The sequence below is a fragment of the Neodiprion pinetum genome, chromosome 1, assembly GCF_021155775.2.
Source record: "Neodiprion pinetum isolate iyNeoPine1 chromosome 1, iyNeoPine1.2, whole genome shotgun sequence".
NCBI lineage: Eukaryota > Metazoa > Arthropoda > Insecta > Hymenoptera > Diprionidae > Neodiprion > Neodiprion pinetum.
The window spans coordinates 17,445,780-17,468,268 of NC_060232.1; the positions used below are offsets into that span (position 1 = coordinate 17,445,780).

Consider the following 22,489-nt stretch of genomic DNA (forward strand, 5'->3'; position numbering starts at 1 on the left):
TATAATGCAAAAAACAATAAACCGAGTCGATTGTGATAAAAAAAAAATCAATGAGCTTTCAATTTTTGGATCCAACGTTTTCGGTCGGTAAACGACCAAAGGGGGGTATATTAGGGTGCTTTTTTTTCGACTATTTTTTTTTTCGGTCCCATCAGGAAATTTTTTTGGAAAGACTAAAAAAAAATTCCCTGAAAGTTTGAGCCCTTAATATTAATATTAAGTCCTAGACCAAGGCGTGTAAAGATTTCCCATTGAAAATACACGGAAACTCGGATTTTTTATCTTTAAATTTCTATAGCTCAGCGGCATTTCATGGCATTGCTTTGACCATAGACAAGTATTTCTCAGAGTTAAACGCTCTACAAAAGTGCCCATTGCGGAAAAGTCGTAACTCACACCAGCGAGGTAGTACGGGCCACTAAACCTGATTTTTCCATGAAATTCGCGTTTTTTCGCATTTATCTCGTAAACGACAAGAGATACAGAAAATTATTATTAAAAAACAATACATGTGTTTTTAGTAATCTCTATTTTCCATTACTGTCAAAACTTTTCCTTATTAAAAAAACATACGCCCATTTTATATCAGTCTTGACGAGCATTTCTTAAGAATCTTGAGAGATGCGAGATCGGAACGACAAAATTATTTCAGTAGCAACAATGTATGGACCCCTCTCCTTTTCTGATGTAGGCAGCCAGTTAAGAGGCTTCACAGTGTTCAGTTTAGTGCCAGCTCTCGAGGTATCAAGATGGTAAGTGAATCAGATAATTATTTTACATGTATGGAAAAACCGGCAGGTTTGACGCTCGTCTATTTACTTAGATTAAGAAGAGAAAAAAAGGGAAGGACTAGGGATGGTAAAATCGATTCCGATTCTACCCGAGAATCGATTCTGTGGTCAAAAAACTCGATTCTTTAGATTCGATTCCCAGTTATCAGAATCGATCTAGAATCGATTCTTAGCGATCGATTCTATAATTTATTTTAAAACCGGAGTAATGACACTATAGCATCAATATTGAATGAAAAATGGTCCAAAGTATATATCATTATGAAAATATTTTAAATTTAGCGCTCTCTGTGCGCTCGCATCGTTTTCTGACCCTCCTTATTTTTTTTCTTTTTTTTTTTTTGAACCAATCATCTTACAAATATGTATGTTTTTATGACATATATAGTTCACTTTCTTTTTATTTTCACATGGAGATAGCGCCTTCTATATTAAGATAGATATATGCAAATTAGTTGTAATATGTAAAATGTCGCCTAGTCCGGTATGGATTTATTTTACAAAAATTGATAAGGGGAATAACGTAAAGTGCAATGAATGTAATAAAAATTTAACTTATAAAAATAGTACGTCGGCTCTAATTAAACATTTAAAAAAAGTTCATAACATTGAACTACCTAATTCGTCGAATGAATCAAAAAAAAGAGAAATCTTACTCAGAATCGATTCTTTAAAAGAATCGATTCTTGAAATTGATTAATCGATTCTGAGAATCGAAATCTCGGAAAAAAGAATCGGAATCGAGAATCGATTCTTCAGCTCATGTTTCCATCCCTAGGAAGGACCTGTAGTTGTATTTTATACTTTATTTCATTTTCCTTGAATTGGCAAACGTTTTTATTCTTGATTGTATAGGAAGAAGATGTGTGGGGAATTCCCTTCTAATGCCCAAGAATATAGTACACATTTTCGATTATTTTTTCTTTTTTTTCTTTTGGGAAAACATTTTCCTCAATTTCCAAATATCCTTAATTTTTTCGTATTCAAATCGATTCTTAACAATTTTGCGCACAGGTGGGATTTTTTAAATAATTTTTTCCGTAATCCTGAAGATATTTCCTATCTGAGACCACTGTCAATAGGCAAGATTCCGGAAATCATAAAATTCCCTTTTTTTCTGATTAAGAAGAAAATCACTGACCAATAAGGCCACTAAAAGCTCGAAATGAAAATCTGAAAAAATTAGAGACGGTTTTTTATATTCGAAGCCATTAACGTAAAAAATCCGTTTAACGACCATCCTAATAGATATATATTGTATATGGGGCATTCCACGTCAAATTTACAACCCATGTACCTCACCCTCTTCGATTTTGATCATTGTATGATGTTGCAACCACGATTTCAACCGACTTAAAACAGTGTTGGAACTTTTTGCAGATTTCTTTAGCCACCACTGAAATAGAAAAAAATTGAAAAATCAATTCTGAAAACGCTTCTTTTAAAATTCTGAAAAAATTTACACTGATTTTATCATTAAAAATATGATTTATAAGCACAACACGATAATGGGATCGTATTTTAAATCATAAAATCAGTGTGAATTTGTTCAGATTTTTAAAAATGTCGTTCTCGAAATTGGTTTTCTGTTTTTTTTTAAATTTCACCAGTGGCTGAAAAAATCTGAAAAAAATTCCGAGACCCTTGTGGGTCGATTGCAAGATCCTACTAACAAATTATCAAAATGAGAGGAGGTGAGGTACACTGGTTGCAATTTGATGTGGAATGCCCCATAGATATTAGATTAGTCGTTAAATTGCTTTTTTGCAATTTCAATGTTAGATTGTCGTAGATCGGCTTTAAATATATAAAAAAAAATTTTTAATCTCTTTCAGATTTTTATTTTAAGCGAAGAGAATCACGGGCCAGCAGGGTCACTGAGGGCTCAGAATAAAAATTTATAAAAATTAGAGATTTAAAAAAAATATATTTCAAGCTGATCTACGACCATCCAACATTGAAATTCCAAAAAAGCCATCTAACGACCACCCTTGTGTACATAGTAAAACGAAAGTAATTTTCAGACGAACGGTAAAATCGCTAACCCGCGTACGCAAAATCGTAAGAGTTGAGAAAGAATATCCTGTATCAACATTTCAATATGCGTTGTCGATTAGCATTTTAATCGTTCATAAGACGAAACAATGGCAGTCGTAATAAACTGAATGCTGCAAACAGAATTATCTCATATTCCTTGTCTTATGTACAGACGAATCCTGTTGACAACTTGGCGACTGAGATAGAGGCGTTAACCCGGATCGTCAACCAGGACGAAATGTGAGTACGCGCACAAATCGCTTTGGAAATCCCAAATCAGCGTTTGTTGGTAACCGTTCAACAATCATGTCATCAAATATTCACATCGGAATCTAATAAATTGTAGGAGATGCAATTTTTTTTAACAAAAAAAAATATTTCCTAAACAACACTTTCGACAATTTGTTACATACCAATTTCAATTTTTCTAACACGCCGATTGAAGCATTTCGAACAATCCATCGTTTCGGATTGTAGATACGACTTTTGTTTCCATAAATAAAAAAATGTTAAGGCCTCTATGCAGAGTCCCCCTTCCTCAATAACAATTGACCCGACATGTTCGCATCCCGACTTATTCCGGTCTTATTCCCTACACCCCATCTGTACAAAGAATATTTTATTCATTGCAGGATGGATGAAAGTACAACGCGTCAACTTGGTGTTGCCTCGGACAGCGCGGAGATCCCAAAAACTCCGAATCGTAAGTACTTGTGTGATGCATGCGGTGCGCTTTTTTATTCACCATTTCAATATCGGCGTTTCAAACATACAGTGGAGCCTTACACATAGCTTACACAGAGAATGCTGGGAAAGGTTGTAAGTTTTCCATTCGGTATTGCGAAAGAGTAAGGGGTATAGCAAGCCCTGCTCGCGGATGGGTACTTTATGCAATTTGCATATTTAGATTGTTTTTTTAATAAAAAGAATACACTTATTTTGTTACCAACTTTAGTAAATCTTCGGCCAAATGTGTAGATTCAGTAAAAGAATCGTCAGAATGCAGTCGTGTAGGGTTGTGGACTCTAAAAAAAACATTGTACAGTCGCATGATTTGATTTAGAATTTACTTTCCAAGTCCAGAACTCTAGGCGGGCCCGATCTGGTGATTTTTTATGGACTTTTACGGAAAAGTGGTCTGTCTGGAGAAAACAATTTAAAAAAAATTGTTTCGTGGAAAATAGAGTTTACAGGGCCGTCAAAATTATGATGCAAATGTTATTAAAAAGAAGATCGAAATCTACAACTTTTACTTTCAATTTTTTTTTTTACAAATACTTCAAAGAAAGTTAAAAAGAAATCGGGTGAAGTCGTATACGACCTTATATGGTTTTTTTTTTTAATTTTCCACGCGGACCAGCGTAGATGATTGTAGTGGACTGCAATAGGTTACTCTCAATTGTGTTGTTCTGCTTTTGCAGCTACCCCGAACGAGAATAAGAAGAGAAAAAAAAATTGGCGATGGTGGGATAAAAAAAAGTCCAAGAAACAAAAAGAAAAAAAGTCCGCACCTGCGTCGGATACTGCGCAGCTCCACAAAGTGGCCAGATCCACCCCGAACCAGCGGGACAAGCGAGTCTCTCGAAATCCGCGGTTCCGAAAGACTCGCACTGACGGTCCGCCGAAGCAGACGTCTTCGGACCCGCGGACGACGGAGGAACGCGCATTAACGGTAGTCGTGAACACCATACTCAATCGAATGTAATAAAAATTTGATGCGGTAAAAATAAAAACAATACAAAAAAGACTAATAATAATAATGATGATATTCCTGATAATAATAAGAATAATAATAATATTGTGTAATGACAACATTTATTCTATTTTCTGACGTACGTTCGTTGATTGTTTGGCCAAGTGCACTAACGTCTTCCTAGTGATTGTTCTGTTTGAAATGACAGCACAAGGAGTGGACATGGTGCATTCGACTCCATGTTGACCATTATCCCAGCACAACCAGCTTTCGTGCGACATTCTTTACATTGGTCACCCTTTCGAATAGAGCATACGCATTTTATTCGTGGTGCCTACTAAAGAATCCATAAAAAATTCAAGGATATTTTCAGAACATTTTCAGGGTATTCAATGATATTTAGGAAAAGTAGAAATCAACTGCAATGACAATTAATGATACGTGGGTGATTCTACTGATTCCAGACACAAGTCAGGGTCCTCGATATTTGATTCAAACTTTTATGGTAATACATTATAAACTTCGTCATTTCGGGATATATTTCGAGATATACATGCAAAATTTCTCATAAATATTTGAATCGAGAGTCGACCGGCGAAGTCAAAGTATACTGCAAAAAACAATAAACCGGGAATATATATATATATATATATATATATATATATATATATATATATATATATATATATATATATATATATATATATATATATATATATATATATATATATATATATATATATATATATATATATATATATATATATATATATATATTGTAACGCTAAATTCTGTTACCCTCGGATGAGGACTTACCGTTGACACTTGGCGCGATTCTCTACTAATCCGCAATATCAAACTACAACAAAATAATTACGTTGGGCGCCAGACGCGTTAGCGTCGATTTTCAAATAATAATGCAAATCAATAAAATTAACACAAAACCGTACAAAAGGGATAAATAGAGAACCCGTTGTATGGCTGGCTAGGCACAGGTACGATCGCGTACATCCCGGTAGAGTGACGGAATTCAAGGCAGCTAACAGTAATTCCAGAATTAAAGAAAATAACAAAATAAAGAATAAACTCCAGTCAAAAGGGAAAATGAACAGGTCAATCGATCATATATTGTCGAGAAGGTTACATGAGTGAGACAGGCAAATAAGATGGTATCGATAGCGGTAGTTAATAAAATAAATAATCGTTGTTCACAAAAAGTTCGGTAGAATAGCAGTAAACAGTAGCTTTAGAACGAGAGACGGTAGTTAACAGAGAAAAATGCACGTAGGTCGAGAGATGTGATATAATGCAAGAGTTGACTTAAAACTACACGTCACTGGGTGACGTGATCTTACCCAAGTTGCAAATGACGCTACGAGAATTATTATTCTGTCAATTAGAACGAGAGGACTTTACTGCGATCGGTAGAAAACAACGTAACGATAGTCGGTAGATGATACGACAAATTTACCATAAATTATAACCAGTATGAGAGATTGACATTCAGTAACAATTTACCAAGTCGGCAAACGATCGACTAGGTAGCCTTCGGTAGGATTATTCATAAACGGTAGATTCGATAATTTATAATTATTACGTACTCGAGGAATTAAATAATGAATTCCTAAACATAACTTTTGATAGAATACCAAAATACAAAATTATGAGAGAGTGAGAATTTCGGAGAGTTTACAAAATAGAGAAATATACTAAAATACACCGCAATACAAAACAATGATTCACAGAACTTAATTTAACAAAATAAAGAGAAATAAATAACAGGCAAAAATAATATGAAATTGCCAATAGCAATAAAGAAAAAGTACGGTAATAACTAGGGCTGATTCTACGCTCGCTTGTACTCCAAGGAACTCGATATACGATACAATAGGCACAAAAATAAATAAAAATATAATAGGCGATAACAGAAATAAAATATAAAGCACACTACTATTACAAAAAGAGTATGGAATAAAATATGAAGCCAATAGGGCTCAAAATACGGTAGAAAATGTAGAAGCAGGCTAATAGAGATTTACAAATGACCAGAAAAATCATAAATACAGAAGAAATAATTATTTGGCAGTTACGAGGTCGCTCAGATACGAAAATAATAAATTACTGAAATCATGCAGTCACACGGCGGCTCACTGCAACTTTAAGTCGTGGACCATGATTCACACAAAACGGCATCACACGATGCAACCAAGAAACAATAAATATAATATTAATGACCGAAATCATGCAGCCACACGGCGGCTTACTGCAACTTTAAACCGTGGACCATGATTCACACAAAGTCGGTAAATACTATACGAAAGAATAGAAATTATGAGCAACTTCGTAACGGTACAACTCAAAGGCAGAAGCCTTACCTTGGCGGTTGACTTCAGGCACACGAACTGACTCTAATTTAAATTATACTTTGTATTAGCAAAACTGAGAAGGAAGGGAAAAAGAATGAAAAGAGTTTAGAAGGATAAAGGTTTTCGGTAGAATAAACGATAGGACGGTAGCGGTAGAATAAACGATAGAACGGTAGCGGTAGAAGGAAAGGTATCGGTAGCTTAAATCGGTAGAATGATCGGGAGAATAATCGGAAAAACGAAGCTGTCCCTCAGCAGGTCAAGCGTAGAATAGCAGGTCGTAGTTCAGCTCGCCGATTTCGCGGTTGTCGTGAGGTGATTCTTCTTCTTTGATTGGTGGGTTGACCCCCACCGCAAATAGACCATCCCCCTGTGGCGAATATTGGTTACTGCGTGATCATACGTTTTCCAAAATTACCGCTAGATGTAGCGTAATGTGCTGCTCGCGATTTCGTCGTTGACACCAACTCGTACGATTTTGTAGCTGCTTCGGTTTACGGTCCAGGCTGCCTATCATCGGGGACTTCTTTGGCAGAGGCATACACAGAGTGCCTCTCGGCCAAAGTTACCGGGTGGAGAGTGACGCCTCATTGTTCACCTCCACCGGCTTTTGTACAGGCAGTAGCTAGCTGCCTGTACCTGAGGTCGTGCAGTCAGACGGTTGGCCAAACCGTGGACCACGACCCACACAATTAGTCCCTGCCGATAGGAAAGCAGCGTCGATCCTCAGAATGATGGCTTTATCAACCTGGACGTAGTGGTTTGGGGTCGGTCCGGCACCAGGCCGGTAAGTCGGAGGATGGCAGGCTACGGTCTGCCCTTCACGCCATCCTTACGGCATCCGATAGAGCTGGCAGCTGGTTCCTCTTCGAGAAACGGTGCCCTCGGCCGCCGGGAGGATTTTTATCTCCCTGTTCACCGGTAGTCGAGGCGATACGGAAGGTTCGGGTGGATGCTTCCCCAGGTGTATATAAAGGTGCACCAAGGTAGCCAGTGTAGTCTGATGAGACCGTCAGTAGGCGAAGTCGTCGAGAGCTGCAAACGGTAGCTAGTGGTCCCTTGTTGATCGGGATCGTTGTCGTCCAAGTACCTTATTAGCTTGCGCCGAAGCGCGAAATAAAGAATTTACATAAAAAAAGAATTAGTTAAAAGTAGTTATTGCCTATTTTGTATCGAGTTCGGTTGGAGTACCCTGCTGAGGACGCGTAAACTAAAAATAATAGCAGTTGTGTGCCCTTGTGACGGGCGACTCTGAAACGCCACGTTACAATATATATATATATATATATATATACATATATATATATATATATATATATATATATATATATATATATATATATATATATATATATATATATATATATATATATTGTAACGTGGCAGTTCGGTTAGGCCTGCCCGTTACAAGAGACTCCCTGAACCCTGGGCGAGATCCCGGAATCAGGGTTTAGAAAATCGAGTCGCGGAATAATCTTAGAGAGCGCCAGAACTGGAGTCACGCACCCGAGCTTCGACAAGGACGAAATAGAGCATTGCGACCAAGATATTTCAGGCTTTTATTTTTCTTATTTTTTTTTGAGTGCACCGGCTACCCTACAGCGACCGACTCCGACGCTGAACATCTTTCGAGGCAAGGCGAAACCACGGAGATCTCGCGGGAAGGACACCGAGGCTGCGGAGGGGGAGGCAACGCAGATCCCTGCAGCGCGGGAATCCAAGGCGGACGCGATTCCCGCTGGCGGCCGGCGCGCCGCAGCCTCCCCGCTCACCCCGCTTACGCCCAACCAAGGCAACCGCGAGGTACCAGCTAGCGACGAGGGAGCACCACCCCGCCCAACCCCAGGACTACGTAGAGCTGCGCGGGAGACAACATCGCGATCTAGCCTTAAGTTCTGCGCCGCGTAGAGACGACAGGTGCGCGGCAAGTTGCGCAATCCCCTAAATCGATGACCGATCGATTGTTGCGCATTCTTAGGGTGATGACGTCACGAAAAATCAGCGCGACGAGATCGGCGTTGCGACCATACGAGATCACTCGAGTTCTGGCGTTCATAGCGAGTGGGCGAGGTAATAGAGTGCGCATCAGTGCCTTTTTTTTGTTTATTGCGACGGATTTGCGAGGGATGACAGCCCGGAATCACGAGGGAGTGGGCCCGTTCGTCCATTGGATGTGGAGCGGTAAGCGCTGCTGATATTCTTGCGATCGAATTTCGAGAGTAATTGAGTAAAGGCTTATCAGATAAAGGATAGCCGTTTTGGAATTTGCGTGTCGAAAAATACTCGAAGTTCGTTTGCCGATTCTTTTGCTTGGTGACTGTAGCCTGAGTTGCGCGCAAGGGAGTAGCGTTAATTTCCGGGGATCCAGGAAATCGAGTCAAGCCACGGGTTGAGCCGAGACGTTATTGTCTCGAGTTTGAGTGTAACCGAAGTCCGTTACACGGGGTCATTTTACTTCGTCCGGTACACCCTCCATTCTCGTGTAGGTCGCGAGCCGTTTCACGGGGAGCATTCGAATTCGCGACTGCGTCCCGCCGTCGCAGAGAAAGTGAAGCTCGGGTGCGCGCTGATAAAAATATGCATTCTTAGAGGAGGGTCGTGGGTGTCGCAACGAGCCTCGCCTCAGTTTAGTTTTTTTTTGTTTTGCATAATCAGTTAGTATTAAGTTGGCGATCAGCGCCATTTTGTAAAGGACGTTCGCGAGCAGCGCATCGAGTCCGATTTTGTTTTGGTTTTTGAGAATAAGGTATTATTAAGACGGCGACTAGCGCACGTAGGCCGTAGAAGTCTCCTAGATTTATTCACCTTTTTTTTTTAACTTGGTTTGTTTCTCCCTTTCTTATTGCGTTTGGATCAAATTTAAAATTGCATTTGGAATCGCAAAGGACGACTTGCGCAGTCGTATTATTATTATTTTTGATGTTTATTTTTATTTTTTTTGTTTTTGTAATATCGCTGACGAGAAATATACCATTGTAATTTTATAGTAATTTGGCCACATCACGCGTTGGCTTAATTGTGTTGCAATTCTCTCTACCCAAAAATTACCCCTCCCCTCTCCGCGGTACTGAGCTACCGAGCATATGGTCGCGGTATATCGTATTACTGATTTCGAGGCGTGTTAATCACGCCAGGCGCCCAACAAAAATTTCGCGATATTGTTTTAGATCCAGGGTACATCGTGGACGCCAAATTATTGTGCACGCGGTAAGTTCTCGGTCATTTTCTCCGAGTAACCGAGGAGCGGGAAAAATCCACGTCACAATATATATATATTGATATATATATACAATATATATGTATCTGACATATATATTGATATATATATACATGATATATATGATATATATATATCTGATATATATATATATATATATATATATGTCAGAAACACACGAATAATGTGTGTTAAAAATAAAATAGAGAGAGCAAGAGTGTGCTCTCAAGACACAATAAATATCTCACTGATGGCCGCAGTGACACAGCGTACAGAATTTATTGGATGACTTGATACATAGATTAAAAGATGCAGAATAAACGTTATAAAGAGATCTCTCGATAGTGGTGCTAGCGGAGTGTATCGCGCAGAGCCTTATCAAAATATGTTCCTTCTGACTCGATGACCCAAGAGAGAGTGCCAGGAATGCATTCCCCAAAAGCTTGAGACCTCTTCGCACTTCTTTATTCTTTATGTCCTAGGCCTCTACGCGATACAACCCACTCGTGGTATCTGCACCACGCACCCCCAACGGGCTAAGTATTTCTTAAACATCCTGACGACATCTGGTCACTCGATGTTCGACATTCGACCCTCCATAAATGTCATAAAAAAAGGTAGAGTGCGTCGTCCGGACTTCGTCTTCGACTGCGATGCGACATATATATATTCTCTTCTAAGAGCACGCGAGGATTGATCAGCCGACACACGATTGCGAGAGAGATGGCTGAAATTTTTCTCATCCGGGTTACCAAATAACGAAACGGAAAAAAAAAAATGGAAAAAAATCTACACACTCTCGGAATTGTTTTTTTTTTATTCTTTTTTTCTCTTCTCGGTTATCAAGAACACAAAAAAGAAAACGGGATTAAGTAAGAATATGAAATAAAAAAAAATGTAAGGAAAAAAAAAGTCGGTCCACTCTCACTTTCATTTATTTTCTCTCTTCTGAGTTACCCGTAATAAAAAAGGGGCGGGGATTAAGTAAAAAAAAGAGGCGCCAAAAACGGGGAACAAATCGATTCACTCTCGGTATTTTATTGTTTCAATTATTTGTTCTCTTCTAAAAGAAATAAATAAATAAATAAAAAACAAAATAAAAAAATAAAAAGCGACCCGGGATCGAACCCGTGTCCCGCAATACTCCATCCTCATGTGATATCCACTCAGCTGCGCTACAGCTACGTCCGTGTATCAATAAAAAAATAATATTTACTAAAAAAAAAAAAATAAGTATTCGGGCTGGGAATGGTTAATTATTTTGGTTCAGCGTCCGCTAATTGAATCCAAAATTTATCAAATCTGGAGATACTTTTATTCACTGACATTCATAATTGAAACAAGAAAAATCCCAATTCTTGCATTCCTGGAAACATCTGTGCGAGCGGGGACAAGGATGCGATTGGCAACCACTTGCTCGAGCGACCGAGTATATCTATATATACACGATTGTGGGCCACTTTCGGTGCATGGCCGCCTAGGTGTCAGGTCGGAAATGGGCCACCTTCGGTGCGTGGCCGCCTAGGTGTCACGTCGACGCTCCAATCTAGCTGGTATCACGAAAAGCCGAGCGTTGGAGATCTCCCTACTCATCTCTGGTTCCATAGCTCCAAGATAAACCGTGAACATCGCGTTTTAACCAAGAATTTTGGCTTTTGTATTTGACGTCCAGGCAATCCCATTCGTAAGGTGGCTTGAAGATAAACATTGATGGAGATGCTTCCGAGGAGATTGAAATTATAGCCAATTCTTTTAATGTCAAGATATTGTTGAAAGGTCTACGAAGGCCTTGTATGTCAACGATAAGCTCCATCTTAGAACTGTGCCAGATGATTTGAATGGGTCAGCTTTTACATCAACGTTTTGACCCCACCACTGAGCGGGTTGTATTCGACAATACGATCGTGAACAATCAAGCAGTACGCCGATGTTTCAGCGGGAAAGTTGGCTTCAGCTCCAAATTCAAGACGGATGTGGACGGGTCCGTACTTCAAATATTCATTTTGTCTCGAACAGTCGATAGCGAATAAAGGGACGTCTCGAAGGAATTCACTCTTTGTCAACAACGGCTCGGGGTTCTTGTCGTAGTAGGTAGTTCGGAAGTTTGCGTACATCTAGTACAGGAGCGCGTACCGATTATGACTCATGTTGAGGTTCAGGTTACCGTACGGATAAGATTAAGAGTTGAGAAATAGCTTGACGTCCGTGATATTGCAATGATCGAAATGACTTGCGTTCTTGCCGATCTTGTTCTTTCTACTTGTTTCGAAACCCAAAATGACGTAACTTGGTTTTTCAAGCTGAGTGGAAGTTTTCACAGTCCAAACGTGTTTTGATGTTGTGGGAAGTAAGATATATTCGTACAATTTCCAACTGCGGAAGCTCATCGAAATAGGCAGATCTTTCTGAATGAAATTCAGTAGGTCAACTTTTTTCAGATCCGCGAGTTTCGAATACGGTAATAACCATTCCACTGCATTGATCGTGATTTTGAATTCCTGCTCCTGAGTCTGCATGATTGCTTTGACGTCAGTTTTAGGTCTCGTTAAATCAACTCATGTTTAGCGTTGATAACGATCTTGCGGTAGTCTTCGGCGAAACCTAATATCATGCTGAGCGGTATCAGTACGTCAAAATTGCCCTCGGCATCAGTTGATTTTTTCTTCTCTTCTACATCAAGCCATCTAGCGTTCTCCATCAGCCAGGTCTAACCAGGGTGCAGGAAAGCGTAACCCTTCATGAGACTTTTCAAGCCAACGTGCTTGCTTCTATCAATCTCAACTGCAATAATTTCGTGGCGAATTTCTTCAAACAGATGACAGATCGCGTTGTTTATGAGCTGTGTGTTCACAGTAGCTGTATCATCAAGTTTGAGGAGTCGTCCATAGATATGTACCAAACTTTTGTGGGTAATATGCATGAATCCTGATGCTGAACGGTGATTCGAATTTCATCGCTGTTGTTCAAAGTTGACGAGGCGTAAGCTTTCTGAGCGTGAATCTCGTAATGCGCAACGGATTCGTCAAAGACGACTGGTGTTTGAATGTTGAAGATTTCTTCCTCCGTGGTACGTAGCAGATGATAAAACAGCAAAATCGGATTTTAAGTTGTCGGGAATTCTTCTTCCAAAAGGTGTCAGTTTCAGACCCAGAGCTATCAGGAACTCCACGTTTTGAGGTGTTCACCGTTCGAGAATCGATCGACGACTGACTTGATTGGGGCATGCCGACTTACTGATATATCTACTCTTTGACAGTCTGTTATATACAATTCCCATCGTTTAATGCGATTTGATATGCAGTCTCACAGTAATAACTTCTCCACGAACATTAGCCAGGTCTTCCTCTTGATCCACTAACCGCAGCTGAACGTGACCTTTGGTCCGTAGCTGCCGGTAGGTATGGTGATTCTTTCATGAGCTACGTAAATTTCATTGTGACCAACAACAACGTTGGGAATTAAATTAAAGGTTAACAATTCTACCAAGCCAAGAGCATAACTTTTATCGCGAGCAAGTTCGATGGGAAATATTGTGCCTCTAGAATCAAAGAGGTTCCCGAAATCGTTAACGTTAACGGATTATCCATGACTGCAAGTGAAAGACTGACTTTGATGAATCATGCTTCATATTTATATAGCTCACCACTCCGAAATTTCAGCCACAAGTGTCCGCATTCAAATGTATCATAATCCTGGTTCCTTTCATGATTCCATTTAACACTAACAACGCCGAGGTAATCCATGAGGTCCCAGAGTGATTGAAGGTTGCCGAAACTGTCAAAGTAATCGATATTATTGTCGCGTTTCTTGTATGCAACCCAGTATATCACCGGACCGTCTTTGCCGTCAAGGTTAATTATAGCTGACTCGTTTTTTCGTGGACCGTTTTTGAGCATTTCGTTTCGCATGAAAACACCGCGGAAATGCGGAACCTTGAAGATTTTTGCATATTTCAACAAGTCCCAGTCAACGCTTGACGTGGTAGCATCGCATCTAGTTTTTTGAAAGATAGAGACCAAGACCTGTTTTGTACAGTGTCATATGAAGCCCTTTACCCGAAGCGAGAGCTTCCATAGTTTTGTTGTGTCGTTTGCTCTCTTCCAGTTCTCGTTCAGCAGCACTTGCATCGTTCACAGTTTTTGCTATACTGGCCGCACCCCCAGCTAATGCGCCTGTAGCACTGAGTCGAGCAAAAATAGGAATCAGAAACGGTAAAACACCACCGACTTTTAAAGGTACCGGTAGGACGCGAGGTGTTCGTACTTTACATTTACCACCCGCTTTTTTAACGGCGTTCTCAGCTTCCTTCAGTGCAGGTTCGATAGGTACTCATGCATCGTTGCTTGGAACCATAGAACGTTTTGCAGCATTTATAATTTTACCCAAGGTCACATTTTGTTATTTTTGAATTCCAATTCCAAGTTTTGATTTTACTTTCATTGTACTAGCTATTGCCCAAGCCGCTAGTTTTTCACCCAAATTGGCGTCCCTTGCAAAAACCCGTTTCCAAGCTTTCTCAGCCAACACCCTATCAGCCTCGTTTCTCACCTCAAGATTTTCACGATTCTGCAAGTAAGCAATGTCGTGGTCCTTGCAAGCTGCGTCCAGAAGATTGATTCCCGCATAACCCTGCGCGAGTCTCTTTGTTAATTTTGTACCAGGCCCACAGTACTGATAACCAGGTACATGCAATTCGACTGGAAAGCTGTTGATGATTTTATTCACCAGACCCTTGCCACAATTTTGTCGCCTGCTGCCTCAATTATCTCTGTACGCGATTATATTCGTGCGCTGACTGAAGAAAAGTGCTTCAAAACGTGATATTTGTAGCACATCCGATCAGTCATGTCCGAAATGCGGTTTGAGAAACAACCTACCGAGCTTCCCGTAATGAATTTTGACAAACTTTCGGAGCAAAATGTCAAAAGGCATAAACGGCACGGTGAATTAATCCCGAATAGTATACGTGCAGTATTCTGTGGACCGTCGAATTGTGGTCAAACTAATGCGTTGTTCACACTCATAACCAATCCCAACAAACGCAGATTTGGAAATATCAACATCTACTCAAAATCTTTCAACCAACCGAAACACCAATTGTTAAAGCAATTGTTGGTCACTGTTGAGAATACGGAATATTTTGCGTTTACCGAGCGTGAACAAGTAATTACACAGGAAGAAGCACAGCCCAACTCAAGAATCATATTTGACGATGTAGCGTGCGAGAAGCAGGACAATATTAGAGCCTACTTTTGCATGGGTAGACATCACGACGTTGACTGTTTCTATCTCTGTCAGACGTACGCGCGGATTCCCAAACATCTCGTGCGCGACAACGTAAACTTACTCTTCTTATTCAAACAAGACGACATGAACCTGAGACACGTATACAACGACCATGTAAACACCGATCTGTTTTACACTGAGTTTAAAATTGTGTGCTCTACATGCTGTGACGGTGGGAAGTACGGGTTTCTGGTGATCAACAAAGAAAGTGAGCTCAACGAAGGACGATAAAGGAGGGGATTCGATTCTTTTGTTAGCCTGGAAAAGGAATGAAATCTAACGTTTTCGAGCGAGAGACGCAGTAGCGTTGCAGACTCAGTTGCGTCAACATGCTAAGCTCTGAAATTTCCAAGCAAAAAGATGTCCTACATCAGATCGCTCAAGCAAGTGCTGCGATCCGTCGAAAACACAGATTGCTCAAGGGCAAGGAATCTACGACTCAGAAATTGAGTGACGTTTTCAAACCAGTAGTGACTCCGTTGCAAGAACTGGTGAATGTTACAAAAGATACCAAACCTGTCGAACAAGAGGTGGAAGAAATTAAAGAAGAAATGAAGCAGATGAAATATGAAACGGAAAACGAAACCGTCTCGGAAATGGACGATTCCTTTGCTTCGGCAGGATATGAAACAATCGTAGAAACACCGGTCGAGAAAATCGAGGATGAGTATTTTGAACTGATGAGAGATGCGAAAACGAAAAGTGAATTGGACAACGTGTACGGTGTACGCAACCTCTCAAACGGACTAATGATTGGTGATTCGTTGATATATTTTGAGAGTGACTTCATCCGTATTGGCAATATGCTTCACTTGAAAACGAAGAGTTCGCTGGAACTTTTGTTCAAAAGAAGCCTGACGGTTCATATGTCAGCGCCGGAGATCGGGAAAATTTTCAAAACATAATCCTTGCAACGAACGCGCATAAAAAGTATTACTCTTCCGATCGAGCTGTTCTAAACGATAACAGTTACAAATTTAGAAATGTCAATGCGGAATTGATGGATTATTCCTCATCACCTCGGCGAATGGATAAAGGTCGACTTCCGGAAGCTATGATCACTCGACATGGTGATGAAACGGAATAACTTTTTTGGGATGACCCAAACGAGTTAATGGAGCGTCTTCGTTCACACCTGGCATCTCAGGCAGCGGGAAATCTGAGTCACAATAACGAAATAATCTCTATTATCGAAGAACTATGCGAAGCAGGAATCATTCATTAAGCAGCTTCCATCGTTTTTGCATTCATCACCGAGATGAGCGTCGACGTGTTTGGACGGCATCTGAAAAAAAATACAGCTGCGAGCACTCGCAGTCCTCCGGGTGTCGGATTTCAAATAACAGTGGACGGGCATCACAATATACAGAACAAGAGACTGTGCAATGTCGCAGATGCCGCAAAGCCGAACAATGCTGTAACTTTAAAAATCTCAAGACGAAAATTCAACGTGCTGCAAAAACCAATCGACAACCTCGATCAAATGATCAAAGCTTTAAAGCTGACCACGGAGAAAGCCTTGGATACCTTTTACACTGACTCTAAAACAGGCAGAGACCTGTCGGTTCGAAACGCTGAATTCATTTCTAAATTGGACACCAGTCTAAGAGCGTTGGAATATGAACGAAGAAAAGCAAACACTAGTGAAGGAACTGCATAAGCCTGGATGCCGGAATTACCCGCGTCGACGTGTAGACGTGCGCGGCATCGACGAGAACTGGCAGGCGGATCTTGTTGATATGACGTCATACGCTGGACAAAACAAAGGCTACAAGTACATGCTTAGAGTTATTGATATCTTTTTGAAGTCCACATGGGCTGTGCCGATTAAGAGCAAGTGTGGAGATGATGTTACAAAGGCAATGAAATCTTTGCTTGTCCAAGGACGGATACCAAAAAATTACACGTCGCCGGAGAATCAGAAGTTTACAACTCGAAATTTGAATCTCTTATGTCACGCTACGGAATCTAACTTTACTCCACGTACAGTAATTTGAAGGCTCCGATTTGCGAACGCTTCAGTCGTACGCTGAAAGGTGAAATGTGGAAACGGTTCAGTATGCAAAGAAGCTACAAGTGGCTCGACATCTTACCCGATTTGATATCGACCTACGACATCATGAAACATCGAACCATACAAATGAAACCGTCGGATGTCACCGTTCTAAACGAAAGTTTGTTATCACATCAGGTGTACGGGGGGCTTCGAGCGCTACCTACCAAATCGGCAAAGTTCAAATCCGGCGACAAAGTTCGAATCAGCAAATTCAAAAATATCTTCGAGAAAGTTAACACTCCCAATCGGATCACTGAAATATTCCCGATAAGTCGAGTGGAAAATACACATCCTGTGACGTACAAGCTCAAAGACTACCGAGATCAATCCATCGCTGGTGGTTTCTACGAACAAGAGCTCCTCAAGGTTGAACATCCGGATATCTATCTGGTAAAGAAGGTGCTCAAGAAGCGTGGAAGAAAAATAAATGTTGAATGGTTCGGTTTTGACGATACACACAACAATTGGAAAAACAAATCGGACATGTAACATTGAATCAATGAATTTTTGTCGAAACGTATGTGTCTCTTTATTTTATACCCGATACGTAACACGTATGCATCTTCGTTTTTTAGATAATCGACAGAAATACGCATCATTGTACAATTTTTGTTTTCCGAAGCGTTCTCATTTACTATCCTGCATAATAATATTCTATACATCATGGTACAGTTATAAAAATTAAGTCCTACATCATGTTGTTTTATACATCATGGTACAGTTATAATTTAAGTCCTACATACATTACGATACGTTAATTACAAAGCGAAGGTAAACGCTTGTAGCCCCACGGAAGCATATCGGTTGTTTTTTGAAACACGATCCTCTTGTCGTCATTCGAGCTCAGTACCACTTTTTGCTGTTTTACGGTGTATACCTCGTGCTTTCGACTCAATATGAAATGCTAATTTGTAGACAAATTTTCACGTTTCAGAGTTATTTTTCTCAACGCTGATCCTTTGACACCTTTGGCACGTTTATTGTCTTTCTCATCTCCGAAGACTCGGAATGCGTACAATTTAGCTCTTAATCCTACAAATTCCAACATTATTTTTCCGTTATTCTCATCTTTCATCAAGCCGAGAACTTTTTGTCCGCTAGAGGCATTTTATAAACGTTGTCAAGCGGATAATCAGACGTATCGAATTCATGCAAGTCCTCCTTCGTATGTTCGTATATGTCGGGGACGGTAAAATTTCAAATCAAACTGTCGGTATCCGTACACATTGATTTTGCTCGGTTGCCATATTTCCGTTCAATATAATTATAATGAAAATCGTAGATATGTGTTTAAGCCAGATCCATGATGGAGAAACCTGCATACAATGGTTTATTCAACTTGACTTTCGTCTTACTCATTTCGATGATAATTATGTCTTTATCGAAAACAATGCAGCTGTGAAAATTAGGTTTGGCTATAGTAGCTCTAGCACCGTATCTTCTATTCCATTTCGTGATCAGCCTGACATCTCTATACTCCCCAACATTTTCCATTGTTTTGCCAAGAACTGCGTTGTTCATCAGTTTGTAAAATTTTTTCTCGAATTCATCGTTCGATTTTTTGCGTAAATCGGTATTCAAATCTATGTATTTTTTCAGCCATGGGGTTTGTCTGAATTTGAGAACCTTGTGAATTTCAGGCAACCTTAGACCTAATTGTAAGCATTGTTTCAAAACGCTACAGTGATCAACGTAGATTTTCTTGAAAAGTAGCGTGGGCGTCAATTCCGGTTGCTTACTATTCGAGATCGAAGGTATGTAATGCTCCGGACAGAATGGTGAATATTTATGAGTTTCATGCAGTTCCTCAGGATATTCCAAATCTACCTCCAGTATATAACCAAACTCCGCATCGTCCGAGATGGTAAAAACGACGCATTGTCCGAAGTCTGATACCCATTTGAAGGAACTGTATGTCAGAGCAAAGCTCTTAGCCGCACCGTTCAAATTATCAACGTCAAAGTACATGAGATAGGACTCTCCGACCTCAGGATCGAATGCCTCCCCCATGTACCTGTTGTGAGCCTTTGCGTATCTGTTCGAGCACTGTAAAACACCACCTCGAATACCTTTTTTGATGAACATAACCATATCTATGTCGGTGAGAAGCTCGAGCTCGATGTCGGTACACTTCAACATCGCATCAAACAACAGACCGGGCGCAGTGTAGTAATGTAACGGGTCCAGTTTGTACGTTGCCCAACAGCTCTTTCAAAAATTTTGAAAAACTTCAGCTAGTAAAAACACGTCCGTCTGTAAATACGATTCCGAATACTCTTCCAAAGTTTGAACGTTAAAAGTTTGCAAAACTTCATATGCATGTGCATAGTCGTCGTCTGATATATCGCGATCATTTAATTTTGGGTAAAATTGTTGTTTGGATGGTAGACGTCTGTCCTCGAGCTTCTCCCAACTGTCTATATATTAGTACGGGAATACTTCGTCTCTGGTCAATAACTGAAATTTTACTGAGCTACGATAAAATTTACATGTTATCGATTTTTGATCATCACAGAGATATGTCGCCAATTTCTCAAGACTACTGGACATGAAACGGTAAGAATCTATGAATCTAAACTTTATATCTGTCCCCTTGACATATTTTGTAAAAGAGATGTACTTTTCTTTGTTCACGGGTGGAAGCTCAATTGTGCCCTCGAACGATGTAGCTAACGCTTTGATCAGAAAATGCGAATCGTAAACCGACAGATTGTGGAATATCACTGGGATAGTGTGCGAATTTTGGTAATTTAGATTGCAACCTCGATGAGCAGCACCACCGTACTTTCCTGTGAAATGGCAGTGATCACGATGTTTTACGTCTGTGAGTGTGAACGATTTTCCACGAATGTGACACACTATTGTTGGATGAAATTCGTTGATTTGATTGAAACTGAGCGGTTCCATCGGTACAACAGTTTTGAAATAAGCTTCTAACGAATGTGCCAATTCCTCTAACTCATTCACAAACCATTCAATGCAAGTCTCTTCATAATCAATTTTAAATTTTGAAATTGAATTGTCAAACGCACAATGTAGATAGTAAGCTTTACTATACGGAAGATCCTTCTGATAAATTGTTCTATTTTCCCCAAAACTTTCAAGAGCGGGCTGTAGTAAACATTCTAGATCCGCGTAAACGCAAAACGGAACGGATTTTTTATGTTCGAAATTTTTAAATTTTAGAATCTTGTCCTCTTCCGCTGGCGAGATAACTCTAGTTTTGTTTAAATTTATGCAATCTACATTATGCTCGAACAAACACTTTTCAGATTGAAAGTGTGATAAACACCTATCGCACAACCACATCTGATGTGAGCGTTCGGAAATTTGGGAAGTTTTTAATCTAGACAAATTTCGAATCCATGCGAAATGGTGTGTTGAATTCTTTTTATAATTTTCCATACCATCGTTATCATCATCATCATCATCATCATCGTCAACAATTTCAGACTCTAAGACTGAAAGATGAATTGTAGGTTTGTCAGACTCGTTTTGACTCAGGTGAATCAGTACTATTTCACTTTTCTTCCGATCACCTTGGTCTGTACCATAAACGTTAATGGACAGTCCATTAGGTTTCTTAAATTTTGAAATGGTGTTTTTGTCTTGATTTATAGGAAACTTCATACCATCATACCGTAGCAGTGAGCTGAAATGCGGATATGAAGTAATTTCACCGGGATTGTTGTTGTTGGCTGGAAAGAGGGCTGCGGTGATCGACCATAGAAAGCAGTACGAGTGGCCGCTGCGGATGTTGACGACAGCCTTCTTATCCTGAATATCTTTGGGTAGTGGTGTGTATGTGCACACACCGACTCGTATTGGCTCGTACTTGTTAATGTTGACGGCCAGATTTAGAATTTCAAGTAAGGACCAGCCTGAATCCTTTTCCTGGAAATCTTCTACCTTTCTCGACAAACGCTTCATCGCGTTTTCGATGAACCATTCGTTTGTATCCGTTGTCAGGAGGATGATTACATTTTTCGTATTAAAAAATTTGATCTCTTCTACCGTGTGATCATCTTTTTTAACTCGAAATTTACAAGTCAGGATAACGTTTGCTTCCAAGCTCCTGTCTTTCTCCAAAACGTTTTTCAGTCTTGTCACAGCTAGTACGCTTGCCTTCTCTAGAAATCTCTTCACATCTTTATGCTTCAAATCGACCATGAATCCAGTTCGAATTCTCCCCTCGAAAGCTGATTCCAAGTCTTTCCAGTGAACTCGATCGGTTTTTCTTACTTTCCGCGTACCTCCACCTGTTTTCTGAAGACGTTCGAATTTTTCCGCGAGCGCTTTCAAGAGTGCGATCGATGTGATAATTTTCATCTTTCCTTCAATCGATGAAGCCTTCCGCAAAATTTTGTTCAGAAGCCGAATATTTTTACTTTTGAATTTTATCCATTTCTGAATCTCTGCTGTTGACGATTTTTCAGTTGAAATCTTGAACGCCGATTCCATAATCTCGATCAATCTCAAACACCTCTTGGATTCCATCTTGAGCTTTTTCCTCACGTACACTTGACAAGTTCAGACTGCATGATCGTTTGCAGTGATGAGCGTCCTTTTTATGGGGCAGCCGTACGTATGTTTGTGTATGCGCGCGCACCTTTTAGCATTCTTAGAGCGATAGTAACCCAACACCGCAGATCGACCTTGCACTCTGATCTTGACTGAGCCCATTTAAAATTCATCGTAAAGTTCACTTTACAATTACAAGCCACAAAGAATAACACCTGGTTGATATCAAACGGGCATCCGAGTCAGTGAAAAACAATTCTCAGAACCATTAATTTTGGAATGTTGCGTGGTTGATAACGTGGGAAAGGAATGTGAAGTGGTTGATGTTACACATCAGCGATATCCGAGCGGATGAAAAACAATTCTCAGAACCATTAATTTTGGAATGTCGTCATCTGCGATATCCGAGCTGATGAAAAACAATTATTCGAACCATTAATTTCGGATTATCGCGTGGTTGATAACGTGGGTAAAGAATGTGAGGTGGTTGATGTTATACATCAGCATCTATACCATGGGAAA

The 22,489-nt window shown here is 40.0% G+C and overlaps 1 protein-coding gene and 1 long non-coding RNA gene across 2 annotated transcripts in view; one reads left to right on the forward strand and one right to left on the reverse strand.

Moving 5' to 3' along the window:
* Window positions 1–22,489, reverse strand: part of LOC124224746 (uncharacterized) — a 326,271-nt gene that overhangs the window by 123,896 nt on the left and 179,886 nt on the right. The window lies entirely within an intron of this gene.
* LOC124212729 (uncharacterized) lies at window positions 2,931–4,358 on the forward strand. The gene is made up of 3 exons (XR_006881734.1): window positions 2,931–3,068; window positions 3,461–3,531; window positions 4,250–4,358. It is a non-coding gene; the product is annotated as an uncharacterized lncRNA (long non-coding RNA).